Source organism: Halictus rubicundus, chromosome 6, assembly GCF_050948215.1.
Source record: "Halictus rubicundus isolate RS-2024b chromosome 6, iyHalRubi1_principal, whole genome shotgun sequence".
In the NCBI taxonomy this organism is placed as follows: Eukaryota; Metazoa; Arthropoda; class Insecta; order Hymenoptera; family Halictidae; genus Halictus; species Halictus rubicundus.
The window spans coordinates 17203674-17217900 of record NC_135154.1 but is presented as its reverse complement, the minus strand read 5'-3'; the positions used below and the strand labels follow the sequence as shown (position 1 = coordinate 17217900).

Genomic DNA, 14227 nt, shown 5'->3' with positions numbered 1-14227 from the left:
CGCATGATCCGGCAGAGTTAAAGGACACCACGTCGCAGCCGCTTAGGGTACCTGATCGGCCGAAGAGAAAGGCGCGACCGTTCTGAATACGTTCATTAAGCCACGGGGAAGAGCGTTACACCGGACAATTAACTTATTAACCTGTCTTCATAATATCTGCATAACGATGCGACTTCATTAGGCGTCGTACACCACTTCCGTGCGGCGAGGAGCACGCGTGTGCGTGCGTACACGTACGAGCCTCTCACACGCACTCGATATTCGTGCTCACGTGTATGACGTGCGGCGAGGAACGGCGTGAAAAGAAAGACGAAGAGAGAGAGAGAGAGAGAGACCGCGAAGAGAAGAAAGGCAAAAGACAAAGAAAGGGGCTTCGGTTGAGCTGACAGAGAGAGAGAGGGAGAGACAGAGAAGGGAGAACCGGCGAAGAAAATTAAATAAGAAAGAGAGAGCGAGACAAACTGGCAGATCGAAAGAGGTAATGTGTAAATACGCGACCACCCATGGCGATACCGAGCCCCGACACCCTGTTCCAACCGAATACGAGACAATTTTCGATTCCGTCGCCGGCGCGTGTCTTTATTCTACTCTCTCGTCGATTCACCGGGGCCCCGGCTCTCTCATTGACCACGACCGGATTGAGATAGCAACGGTAGAAGGCGAGGAAGAAGAAGAAGCGGTACCTCAGCCTCGAGAACACTGTAAAAAATTATGCGACTATAAAAATTCGAAATCGCCCAGCAAATTGCGACCACTGATATCTCTTCCTGGCCCGGGGATCGCATAAACGGGCCTCGACATTCATTGTTTGCGTAACTTAATGTCCGAGTGCCATGCAGGCAGCGGCGGCGTCGCCAGGGAAATAAAACGGGTGGCCAGTTCCGCCTCTTGCGAAATAACCAAGTATGTGTACGCAGAATTTTCACGGGCTCCGACAGTCAGTTGCATTTTATTCGCGAAGCTAACGGTCGACCGTCGAGCACCGTGAGTTCGATGAAGGATGTTTGAAAGTAAGTTTCAGTAAGACACTTTTAGAGGTTCTTTAGAATAATCAATTGGATTACGATGAATTACTCTATTGCGTTATATGAAGAGACATTTTTGCTGCCTTTCTCCATTTCATTTTGATTATGCGTCAATCTGTGTACCCAACTGCAGCTTCCTTGGTTGCTTGATGTTGATCGATGAAGTCTCTTGAACTCAACTCCATTGAACGTTTTAACGAAGTTACCAAACATTTTAGAAATAGAATCGGTACACTTATGAAGGAATTTCAAATAATTTTTCAAGATGAACGGCTTGATTGAAGGTAGCAAATAGAACAGCTTATGAAAGTGGTAATGTAGCACTACAAAAATAAAGAGAAAGGGCACTGTGATCAAAATGGATAGTATATGATTGCTACAATCAACTCCATTCAAAATATAAATTATTATCGCGTGTACAGTACAAAAGTTATATTAAGTGTCTGTAGACAAGTCTGGCAACTTTAAGAGTCCCGACAAGAATTTTTGTTGGTCATTCCGTTTTACCATTTTTATCATGCTAGCTACCGAACACGTTTCTTCTGTAACACGAAGGAGACTCCTTTTCGGGAAATGGTGAAAACGGATCTGGAAATGGTCACAACAAGACGACCGAAAGGAAATGTCATTGAATATTGTGGTGGCAGGTTCGACGAATGCACCCAACTGTAGTTGCCGATCCGGCGATAAGGCACAGCGTGCGGAGGGACCGTTAATAATTTTTACGACACTCTTAGCTCGCCACCCAGTATTAAGCGGTCCTCCGTAGAAGACGGGCTTTGATCTTCGCCGACGCTGCATCGGCTTAATGAGTGCGAGAGCGAGATAGCCGGTGGTGAGTGCCGAGGCTGAAACAGAGCAAGCGGCTGCCCGCCACGAGACAGAGCGAGAGTCCCCTGTGGATCTATTTTCCACAATATACACCTCTGTAGCTCGGGTTGCATCGTCCCAGGCATCGCCGCGCCGCGCTGCGCTGCGCTGCACTGCGCTCGTATCGCGGCCGCGGCCCCCAAGCCTCAATGAAGTCGGCTCGCAATTAATTAACCGCTCCCGGCCACTCGTTTCGCTGTAATTCCCGGCGAAATTTTATCTTTAATTCTTTGCCCGACTGCGCTCCCTCGATAAATTGCAATCGAAAGCTTTACATTTCACACGATTTTTAATCTATTCGAAGTAATTACACGCTGGTTTTTATTAGCGATTTTATTATGATACAAATCTACGGGAGCATCCGCGTTTTATTAAAATTAGTAACAGAAGGAACACGGTTCTTACTTATCCAATGTTTCCTGTAATTCGTGCAGATAACTTTTATTTTGTGTTGGAGATCTGCGGTTTGGTACCAAGAAATTGAGGCAGTAAGTATTGAACTGAAACTGTTCAATTTTTTAATTGATAACTCTTCAATTGATCCTTTTGTATTGATTCTGTTGAGTTGATTTTTTTTTAATTGGATTGTATCTTTTAGATTGATTCGTCTAAGAATACTAAAGGACGAAGGAACTGGTAAACATAAAACAGCGAAAGAAATAGAGGCTATGGATAACGAGGAAGAAAGTCAAAAGGCCAAATAAGAATGTAATATAACAAAAATAGATGAGAGAGGACATAAAGTCAGTTAAAAAAATATATAAAAATCAGCATCACATACTACCACGTGAAGAAAGTCAGAGAAAAACGAAAGAGACAGAGAGAGAGAGAGAGAGAGAGAGAGAAAATGGTATCTAGTAAAAAAAGCGAATGAAAAAGCAACTGTGGAGGATAGTTTCTGGCGAAGAAATGGGTGAGGTAACGAGCCGGGTGGTGGACAAAGGAGGAGAGAAGAGAATCGAAGGTCCGTGAAGGAACGAGGATCTGATGAGAAGGGGAGAATGGAGAGAATGGGCGAAGGGGAAGAGAGAGAGAGAGAGAGAGAGAGAGAGAGTGAGAGGGAGTGAGAAAGAGAGGAGAGAAGTCGACTACTTCCTTACGCAAGACGACTCGGTGCGCCACGTTCGTTCACTGCGTCGGCCGTGCGTTCAACGGTGCGTGCACATGAGAGACGCAAGAGAGATGCTATCGGCCACCAAGACGGCTCTAGACTTCTTCGGACCACCCACCGGCAAAATAATAAACACGGAATGCGGCATACACGTCCGTCCGTCCATGCGTCCGTTCGTTTGTTTCTATTTCGCAGATACCATCGAAAAGTAAGGTCCCCCGTCGATACCGCAGCTGGCTATCACCGATTACCGGCCTACCAGTTGCTATCTGTACTCGCAACAACCGGACGAATTCAACGCCGAGCGCTATTAAACCCGAAGATACCGCGAGTGACTGCCGTTTAATGGCCTATGTATTTATTAGACGGGTGGGCGGATCATGGCGAAACTTCTATTAAGATCGTACCCACGGCTATCCGCGCGTTATCTTCTACGCTATACGACTTCTGTTCACCGTGCTCGTAAAACGACATAGTCGTGCGGTACGTCACTGCCGACGATTGCACGCAATTACGCTCGAAAAGCTCTCTTTTTCACTCCTCTGCCGATAGCAACGGACCACTGTTTTCCCTGCTGATAGCGAAAGCGATTTAAATTGGATTCGGTGGACGGTAATATTCTTTTATGGCACTTTCGGTCGCGGGAGATTAAACAAATGACAGTGCAAATTAGCGATAACACTTTGCTTACCTGGGACCATGCAACCTTTCCGTATTGGAGCTGTTTACGGACGAATCCTTTCTCTGTTATTACAAACAGCAGTTGATTAAACAAATATTAGACTGCGGATCTTCACGTAAAATAAAAATTGTCTGCGTCATTTGCAAGAAACAGGAGCCATAAGCTTCACTGTTTATTTAATCATTTTGGTAAGCTGAAAATAGTGTACTGACATTCTCAAACTTCAATCTTAAATTCGACAAAATCCGCAGTCTCGTCAGTGAAGGATTAATGTATAGACAATAACTGTTAATATTCCCTTGCAAACGTAAATTGTAATACGCAAAGCGAATCAATTACGCCATTACGTACACATCAATTACACCTGCTGATCTACGAGGTCCGTGATTTTTCTTGAATCAGATTCTGAATCAAAACTGAAATGTAAGAATGGTTGATCTGCCGGAAGGACGAGCGAACCAGTCCTGAATGAACCCGAATCCGCGCACTGTCGTTATCCTCAGCCCCGTTTCCGGCCGTTCAATTTTCCATCTCGCAACATTGTCGGACAAGATCGTTAAGCCCGGCCCAGAGATGACTAATGTCGGCGATCGCAGTAGGTACGAGAACATCGTGCTGAAGAGTGGATCGTCCTTTACCATTGTAACGAGGCGAATCGTTATTCTTCCCCGCAGATATGCCCACGTCGACGGCAAGTGGGCAGAAAAGAGATAGACGAAGGGGAGGAGATAGAAGAGGAACAAGAAGATCGTAACCCACGGCTATCTGCATCTACGGCTGGGGCTACTGGTGCTTTCGCCGATGGATTATCTACGATACCTTCACATTGTTTCCAGCACGGCGCCGAAAGGCCGCGGGAAAGACATCGACTTCCGGTCTTCGAACGACCCACTATGAATTCCGGCCGAGGAATTTATTATCTTCGTTGACTCGGCGGATTCTTTGCGCCTTCCATTCTGACACTGCTTCCATTCCCTTTGGTCATCTTGTTCCGATTGTGACAAGTTTGTTAGCGATACCTGTGCGCTCGGAAATGATCCAACATGGCGGCGTACTCGGGATCCATCGGGAATTATGAAAGTATTTATAGAATGTCTATTGCTCCTTCAATTTTTACACCATCATGCGTAAAATAGTGAACAAGAAGAGGTTCTTTTGTTTTTCGGGAAGTACATCTTTGTCGACAGTATTTTCAGAATTTATGTATGCATTAGTTTTCCAATCGTATCATCTCTTTTATTCCGACAGTTGCATTTGTACATAGAATGAATTTGTTGGGTAGGTAAAAATTATTAATGAACACGTGGGAAGGGGTTCATTTGTATCCCCGAGATCGTAGGCAGTAAATTAAAGGATCTAAAAGGTGAACGAGAAATGGCCAAGTGTTGACGGCAAGAAAAATGGAGGAAGTTAGAAGAGAAAGCGTGTTCTACGATCAGAAAAGGAATAAAAATACGAGAAACGAATCAGAATAACTCAGAGCGGCTTCCCACTCTCGCGGAACATCTTTTTTTTTTTCGAAACTTATTTCAGTAATTACATAGTATATCATGTATAATGTGATGGGTTATTAATTACCGTCCCCATTATTTCGAGGAGGCGTTTCAATACAAGCTGAAATATTGAGAATAATATATTTAAATTCATTCGTTCGAAACATAAGAAAGAGAGCATTAAAGTGACAGCTAATGACGCTCAGTTGTCCAAAAATGTTGGCTCGTTGAGACGCACGAACAAATTTGTCTACTAAAAGCGATTTGGTGGGATTAAGAATGCAGACAGGCTGGAAAGAGACGGAGAGGAAGAGGAACGGGACGAGAGACAGAGAAGTGGAGCAACACCCAAGGGAAAGGCAAAATGTAAAGGTGAATAGAAGAGGAAGAACGAGGGAGAAGGATGTCCGACTTACTAATTGCAACGACGTTGGAGGTCCCGTAGACACTCCGCTGGACATGACGAAAAGCGATATGGTCAGAGTGCGAACCGACCAAGGCCACCGGATCTCATCCTCGTGGTCACTGTCAATCGGGATCGTAAATCCACGGTGGATGACTCGTTGGTCTTTTTTACTACCCTCGTACTACCGTCAATTAATTAACGCATTCATCACTGGACGCTCAAACATCCCACAAAAATGAGCACTTCATTTTATACTGGATCTACGAACCTCTAGAATCAACTATTTTACATCACTCTATTTAATTTAAATCATTTAATACATTCTTGATAAATTATAAAATTTTAAACCTGCAATTTTGGCGGCTCTTGTAATTCTAGCCGTAAAAAAATATTTATTTTAGTAATAGTTCTAGTAATAGTGTTGGTTTAGTAAGTTAACTCCGATTATTATAATATTTTCTTCCGAGGCTGTCATTTAAAAAATTATCTTCCTTTTGATTCAATACAATGCTTCAGAAGCCCAGTACTAGATTTCTGATAAATACAGCATTAAATAAAATCTCGATTACATGCAGATTGACATTCGGATACCGGATTTGTGTTGTAGAATTTATTTTAAATTCTTTCAACATATCCTTATGTTCGTAAAAGACTGGATTGGTATCTTTCAGTTTTGGAATTGCTTTTTATAGAAAATTAAGTACCCTCAAAAAGAGCCATTAATTAACCAGAATATACAGAGAATATTTGACAGTCGTTCGCAGAGCAATAAATTACACATTTTCGTACCTACAGGAAAAAGATAAAATTTTCGAAGAATTATATTTATGCTTCGCTGTTTAATAGTGCTACATTCAAGATCGTTACCCGGTTCCTTAATTTCCATTTTCACGCCGAAATGGCTCCATTACGAAGCTCGAATCATCACCAAGATCCCCGGTACAGTTCACTGGCCTTTTCGGACGTGTAAAGCTTTTATTAACGAGATACTTATCGTAGCATGAAAATTCTTATCAGGTCGAATCTTGAAGGCTACACGGGACAACTTGACGAGGGTGTAACAGATAATCCGAGGTTCACGCTATTTCGTTTCACTATGTATACGCTTGTGATCTTCCAGCATTCATTTTTCTTTGCTATTTCGCACGGTGGGCGGAGCTCTTTCTACGGGCGGCCTGTAAAATTTGAAAAATGAAACGGGACGGGCACCTCGTGAAAATGAATATTTCCACGTCTGGTACCTTGACGAATTAATTCGCTTCATCTCTCGGTTCTCTCGGAGTCTCGTTACTAGATCTTTGTGCAGAATAAAAGTATTCTGCGCCGATTATGGGAAGCAAACAGTGAATCAATCATTTGAATGCATTCAAAACAAAATTCTTAGATTTGTCTATCACTGTTGTATGTTTCACTCTGCAAATTTCTTCATAAGCGCGTAAAACGCGTAGATCAAGTGCAGAACGGTAAGAACACTGAAAGAATTTAGAAATATTGTTGCATTGTTTTCAATCGATTAATGCGAAAAGGAGACTATGTTGTTTCCGTATCTGGCAATTTTGCAAAAATCTGCTGACACATTGACTGACACATCCCTCCCAAAAATTTTGTGAAATCAAAATAATTTATACAATGGGACCGAAGCTCCAAAGACACAATTGATCGCTTAACTCTTTTCAATTGTATTAGTCACGACGGTACTCGTTTTCCGCGAATGTGTCGCGACGAAAACGAATGTGCAGAGACGAGCAGAGTTCAGGCTACAGAATTCGAGACGAAAACGAACGTGGAAGCGTGTAGTGCAACAGGTTTAACGAAAACAACGAGAATTCGACACCATGTGTGCACACGGTTCAAAGCTCTCGGGTCGCTCGTGCCAAACGAGAGCTTGAAACGCGATTTCGGTGCGGAATGGTTTCAGAGTTTCTTTCTTTTTTTTTTTTTTTTTTGAAAAAGGTCGGGTTTCGCCTTTGGCATCCGATTTTTCGCGCGGCGGGGCGTCATTCTCCGGTCCATTTCCAAAGTGTATTTGGAAAAAGGGAAACTCTGTGGCGTTAAGCGGCGTTTCTAATTTCCGCAGGGAAGAATTATTGTCAAACTGGGAGCCCGCCCGGGTCCCACTCGACCCGACGAGGTTGTCTCGCTACCGAGCTCGGCCCCTATGTAAATCAGGAAAGAATCAAATATATATATCTGCCGGACGATAACTTTGTTTGAATTAGAATTACCCGGTTTTATGTGTTGCACGGCATCGGTGTCCATGGGGGGAAGGGAAGCACGCGTATCTATGGGTTCATGTGTCTGTTGCGGGTGAGCTCGATGGTGGTCCCGAGACGCGATACCCGCGAGAAAGACTTTCTTCGTTTCTTTTTGTAGCCGTTATTTTTCTTTGATTTAACGGCAAACCGTGCGCGCCAGCACTGCTCGTTATAGTTCGGTATTATAGAATGCAAATAGATCTGCGTGACTAGCGGACAGTAATTATTAGGAACCCATGTAAACTTGATCATGATCTAAAGACACGCTACACTCGGGAGAGATCGTTTTCAGTTGCTTGGCTTACGTTGATTTTATTTGCTCGTGATCGAAGAGGGATCTGTACTTATTATAATTTATAACATTATGGTATTTTGTAACAACCGGCGATTGCTAAGTTACATATAGAAAAATGATTGTGATCCACAGGATACTATCTTTATCGTTTTAACACTTGAGGGGATGGAGCATCCTGACTGGTGAAGATAGGCGAATCTTTTTTCTTGTTATTTTTCTTAGAATCGGAGCGATTTAAAAAAATTTTGATGATTAGGGACATTATAGCAGTGTATGGAGAGACTTGGTATTAGGCTTGTTGTAACACTATACACAGAGACTCGTTATTAGACTTGTTACGGTTCAAAGCATATTTAGATTTTGCTCCAAATTGGAGAATACATTCTACATGAAATATCATAGAATGTAGCATACGATTTTTACAGTGTCTCAATTATTTAACCCTTTGCACTCGACGCTATTTTAACTCCGAAACAAAACATTTCTTCCAACCTAGAAAATTACCCTTCTATATATTTTTTCGTGTTATACACTTTAATAATGTAAAAAATATTTTGAATAATGATACAGCAATTTTTAGTGGCGCCTTACAGTCGCCACGATCTTTTACCGTTGATCTTTTTTTTTGTAAAAACGTCAACCTACTTCAAACTGCTGCCATTTCTGCAATGATTGAACATTTTGTATATAATACATTCTTGTTGGTAAATCAACTGCAATTTTTTATTTCACGAGGCCCAATTCTTTGCAACAATCGATTCCCAGGAAGGAAAGTTTCAAAACAGAACGTCATTTTGTATCATAATGATTTTAAAAAATGGACACATGAAGTTCCATGTTCAAACCTAACAAAAATGAGAATTTTTCATTCAGTAATTACCTCTAAAAAAATTCGGAAACATTACTTATTTTTATACACTTCAGGATAGTCACCCTGCTTAACTCTTTCTTGATAAGCAAACGAAGGAAACTAACGAAGTGTAACAATTTTAAATAATAGAATACACGAAAATCCCGTGTTTTTGTTATTATAATAATAACTCAACTGCTTGCTATTTTAACTGAAAGCAAAGGCCAATAAAAGATATGCCTCGACATCGAAGAACAGTGTACAATAAGAATAACCGAGTGCACCAGCATTTGTTCGCGAATTCGCATTTCCGCTGATTGCAAACAATCGTACGTGCCGCGGCGCTGCTTATAAATTACCGGCTAAGCGGCCGTACCGGGCCATTGTTCATAAACTTTTTGCGGGAATAGAGATTCGACTTGTGGCTGTCCATAAATTGGCGATCCTGGCGCCATAAAAACAACAGTGCCCCGTTGGCAGATTCAGCCGCGTCGAATTTCCGATGCCGGGGCGTTCTTTAGAGCGGCATACGAAACGTGCACGGTCCATTATGAACTGCCCCCATAAAATAAGCCGCACAATCGCGCGCGCCCGAGCAAAACCGGGACCAGTTTAGCCGAAGTTATCGGAGCGAAAGCAGGGACATTGTTTCCACGCATCCGCGGAGAACGTTTTCCGTTCGCGATGTCACTCTCTTCCAAGGGAGACGCACAGAGAACGAGAGACAGAGGGAGAGACAGAGACACGGAAGAGCGCGTTCTGCGGTCCGCAGGGTGGCCATCGTCGAGGACATAAAAACACAATGAAGAAAAAGCGAAAGAGCCATGAAGAGGGAGAGGAAATGGTGTGGCAGTTCTCTGGGACAGCATCGTCCCCGTGGCCCTCCTCCTGCGAGAAGAGCCAGTCTTCTCTCCTCGACCCTCGAAATCCAGAAAGTCAGTAAATTTTCGTGCGCGCACTACCTGTTCAACCAGCGTGTATGCGCTTGTACGCTCTGTTTGCGTAGGACGGGGACCACCCAGGTCGACTGACGCCTCTGCCGTATCCTTAACGTGGAATTGACTTAGCGGAATCCGGGGTGAGGGAGGGCTGCCCGGGCGAAAATCAGAAAGAAACAGAGATAGAGCAGGTTTGTACGCGAGCAACCCAACGAACGCCTTTAACCCAGACCCGGTCCGGCACGTTATTTTTCATCTCATTGTCCGTCGACAGCAGCACGGCTCCCCACGCAGGACGAACCCGGAGTCAATGAGCAGCGCCGGCGTCTTCTTCGATCCCGAACATCCCTCCGAAGATAGTCGCCACCCGCGATTTCACAGTGAATGGAACGACCGGGTCAGTGTTGCGAACTGATTTCGGGGAAACTGAGCTATGCGGTGCCTAGGTCTGATGTCTTCATGCCAGAGAAATCTTGGACAGCCGTGTTTTTAGTCTGAATCCTAGCTTCGAGGTAAGATCTCGAAGAATTTCACGAAGTCGGGGATGGTGAGTGTTGCGAACGAATTTGTGGGCAACGTGGACCACATTGAGCCTAATATGGATGTCTTCGTATAAGATACATGGGTCTATTTTCACTCTGAATCCTAACTTCGAGGTCAGATCTTGAAGAACTGCACGAAGTTGACCCCCCTTGGGCAATTTGGGTCGTTTGTGTACAGAGCGAAATTTCACTCTTTCTTTCCAATGTTTATTCGCCAATAACGATTCTCGTGGTGTTGTTCTCGAAGACTCGTGATGTTGTTCTAAAAATATTATAAAACGGAAAATACTTTTTATATCTTCTATACAAGTGTAACAAGTGATTGAAATTGTACTAAGAGATATTCCCAGTTTAATATTTTCGCTGTTCCAACAAGTATTTAATAATCCACAGTTTAAAAGCCACTATTTAAGACTATAGAGCCTATGAATTTACAACAGAGTGGACAAAATTTCTCAAACAGTGAATAAATTAAATGGATTTATGATCTGATATTATCAAAATTGCTACAGAAATTTCGGTGTAAAAACGCAGAATCTACTCGCAACCGTAACAGGTTAATTGACTTATCAGTGAACCGAATTGAGAACCGAAACCGATCCTCCCGACCCAATTTCATTGGTATTTTCTCTTCCGGCAGATATTTTCTCCGTTCCTTTGCACGCATTCAAATTCCCCCTGTGCAACTCTTTACGGCCTCGTTAAAAAACGCTTACATCGTCATCAAGAGTGTATCCAGGTGAGGAACAAAAACCGGAAAAAAGAAGCGACGAGCCAACAGCGCCAAAGGACGGGAAAGAGAGGGGGAGAGAGAGAAAGAAAGAAAGAAAGAGAAAAGACCGCGGACGAAATTCTTGGTTCACCCTCGGCGAGGAGAGTCGGTCGTATTGGTGGCCCTTGAAGGACAGAAAGCAACTTATTTCCCGCGCATAAATACCGCAAAGTTGTCGTTGTAAAGTTGACAAGGAACATACTTGTTACGTTCCTGGCCGGTCGGTGGGCCACCGGGTGGAAGTTCTCCGCTTCGGTGCTAAGTAAAATGATATATTGCGGTTAAACGCGCCTCCTCCAGCCGTGTGGCTGTATCACCGGCAATACGTATACGTTACACGTGGCTGTGCTTAATATCGAGGCGGTGTTAGTGAGTGGCCACCCACGGTGGTCTTGCTGGACCACCCAACGAGCCGCGCTATTATAAGGGGCCGTCTCTACTTCGCACTTTACCTCGATCCGATACTTCGTTGCCCCCCTTTCACCCCTTGCGACGCTCGCCAACTGATCCGCGATGCGAAACCGACCGGACCGATACTATTTTTCAACGAATCAACCGTCATAGAACTCCTAGAACCCCGGCGAAAGCCAATACAGAGGACATTCAACGAATTTGAACCGCCCCTTGTAGCGAGAACCTTCTATTAGGTTGGCAAGAAAGTCATTTCACTAATAGGTGGTTTTATGTTTTGTTTGGTTGATTTCTGTTAACGTTGCGTTTGTTTTCCTTCTGACATTTCATAACTGCATCTTTTAGGTTACTTTTGAAGCAAATTACACGTAATTTTGATTAAAATTGTTAGTTCTGTGTCAATATGAACATGGAGTGCAAAAACGAACATTATAGGCACATATTGCATTTTTATTTCCGTAGAGGTAAAAAAGCTGCCGAGGCTCACAAAGATGTATGTGAAGTTTATGGTGTGGATTGCTTAACAGAACGCACGTGCCAGAATTGGTTTAAAAAATTCCGTTCTAGAAATTTCTCACTTGAAGACGACCAACGTTCTGGTCGACCATCTGAAGTTGATGATGACCAAATGAAAGCCATTATTGAATCGGATCGTCATATGACTGTCCGAGAGATTGCAGACAGGTTAAATGTCTCGCATACGACTATAGAATATCGTTTAAAAAGTCTCGGAATCGTTAAGAAGCTCGATATTTCGGTTCCACGCGAATTGAAAGAAATTCACTTAACGCAACGCATCAACATATGCGATATGCATCTCAAACGAAACGAAATCGACCCTTTTCTGAAGCGAATCATCACTGGTGATGAGAAATGGGTTGTTTGCAATAACACAACTCGAAAACGATCATGGTCGAAGCGTGATGAATCAGCCCAAACCACGCCGAAAGCTGAATTGCACCAAAAGAAGATCATGTTGTCAGTTTGGTGGGATTACAAAGGTATTGTGTGTTTTGAGCTTCTCCCAAGGAACCAAACCATTAATTCAGATGTTTATTGTCGACAACTAACAAAACTGGACATAGCAATCAAAGAAAAACGGCCAGAATTGGCAAATCGCAAAGGAATCGTGTTCCACCGTGATAACGCTAGGCCACACGCATCTTTGGTAACACGTGAAAAGTTATTGGAGCTTGGTTGGGAAGTGATGTCACATCCACCATATAGCCCTGACATTGCACCATCAGATTATCATTCATTCCGAAGTTTACAAAACCCTTTGAATGGTAAAACTTTCACTAATGATGATGGTCTGAAATCGCACTTGGATCAGTTTTTCACCGAAAAGGATCAGAAGTTTTATGAACGCGAAATTATGAAGCTACCAGAAAGATGGCAAAAGATCATAGAACAAGATGGAAAATATTTCATTGATTAAAGTTCATTGCTTTGACAAAAAAATTGGAATTTATTTCACCTAAAAATACCGAAATTACTTTCTTGCCAACCTAATAATTAGTAGACTTATGCGGCATAAAAATTGTCCGTTTCTATTTTGCAAGAAACTGAAGTCACCGGCGAATCTCTTCCTTCCTGAAATGGTCTTAATTGTTCTTGGTAACTTCAGAATAATTCATCGATGTTCTTATTAATAGTTTTCAACGAACCAACCTTCACAGAACTGCTACAACCCCGTCGAAAGCCAGTACACAAGACATTCAACAGAAAACCGTCTCTTCCGAGGAGAGCCTTCTAATTAGTAGACTGTGGACCCTTATGCAAAATAAAAATTGTCTGCTTCTGTTTCGCAAGAAATCGGGAAGAAATGGTGCAGACCATTTTTATTTTTGCATAAAAATCCGCAATCTGCTAATGACTCTGAGAGGCTTTTCTTGCTAGTTTATCGAACGTCAGGATAGATGGCGTCCGGTATTTGACACGATTGTCCCGTCGATAGTTTTGGTAGGTGTCCACGGTCCTGGAAAAAATGAGGAGGTGCGAGGAACGGCGACGATCGATTGACTACACGCGGTGTAATTATCGGCCGGCCATTAATAAACGTTGCGCTGCTATCGCTTATTCGCTACAACCATCGACACTTTCTTTCGTTCGGCACCGGCGCGAGCGAGACACGGCCTTGTGGGTTTTGTAGAGTCTACTGGGTGTTTGAAAGATAGTTACACGCTCCTCTGACGTCTGATTTCCTTCTCGGAACACGATTTCCTTTTCTCACCTGGCAACTTTGCGTTACCAGGTACCTGCTGATTGATTTCATTCGCTCCTAACAACTTTAGCTACGTATTTATAGAATCCTACATGAAAAATCAACTGATAGTATGATTAAAACTGTGCGTCACGGAGTACTTTATAAGAGTTCGACGTACAGTCTTTTCTCGATATATGTCGCAAATATCTGGCTGATAAAAGTCGCAGAACTATCCCCAGTACCGCGGGGTACACCGAGAGTCCTCGTTCAGCAGGGATCGAATAATAGTATCTCTTACACGATATATGTCGCTGGGAAGACCCGTGTTGTTGACATGTATCGAGAAAACACTTTACTGTTTGTTGCCGAAT

General features: G+C 43.1%; 3 long non-coding RNA genes across 4 annotated transcripts; 2 read left to right on the top strand and 1 right to left on the bottom strand.

The window, feature by feature from the left end:
- Positions 1-1654: 1654 nt before the first annotated feature.
- LOC143354792 (uncharacterized) lies at positions 1655-2359 on the bottom strand. The gene is made up of 2 exons (XR_013082386.1): positions 2301-2359; positions 1655-2091 (listed from the first exon to the last, which is right to left on the bottom strand). It is a non-coding gene; the product is annotated as an uncharacterized LOC143354792 (long non-coding RNA).
- Positions 2360-3788: 1429 nt separating this feature from the next.
- LOC143354946 (uncharacterized) lies at positions 3789-4816 on the top strand. The gene is made up of 2 exons (XR_013082427.1): positions 3789-4287; positions 4363-4816. It is a non-coding gene; the product is annotated as an uncharacterized LOC143354946 (long non-coding RNA).
- A 4334-nt stretch (positions 4817-9150) lies between these two features.
- On the top strand, positions 9151-10739 carry LOC143354945 (uncharacterized). 2 transcript variants are annotated; one of them, XR_013082426.1, is made up of 3 exons: positions 9151-9922; positions 9994-10116; positions 10203-10739. It is a non-coding gene; the product is annotated as an uncharacterized LOC143354945 (long non-coding RNA). The 2 variants fall into 2 exon arrangements; XR_013082425.1 differs by having other exon boundaries at positions 9151-10116.
- Positions 10740-14227: the final 3488 nt, after the last annotated feature.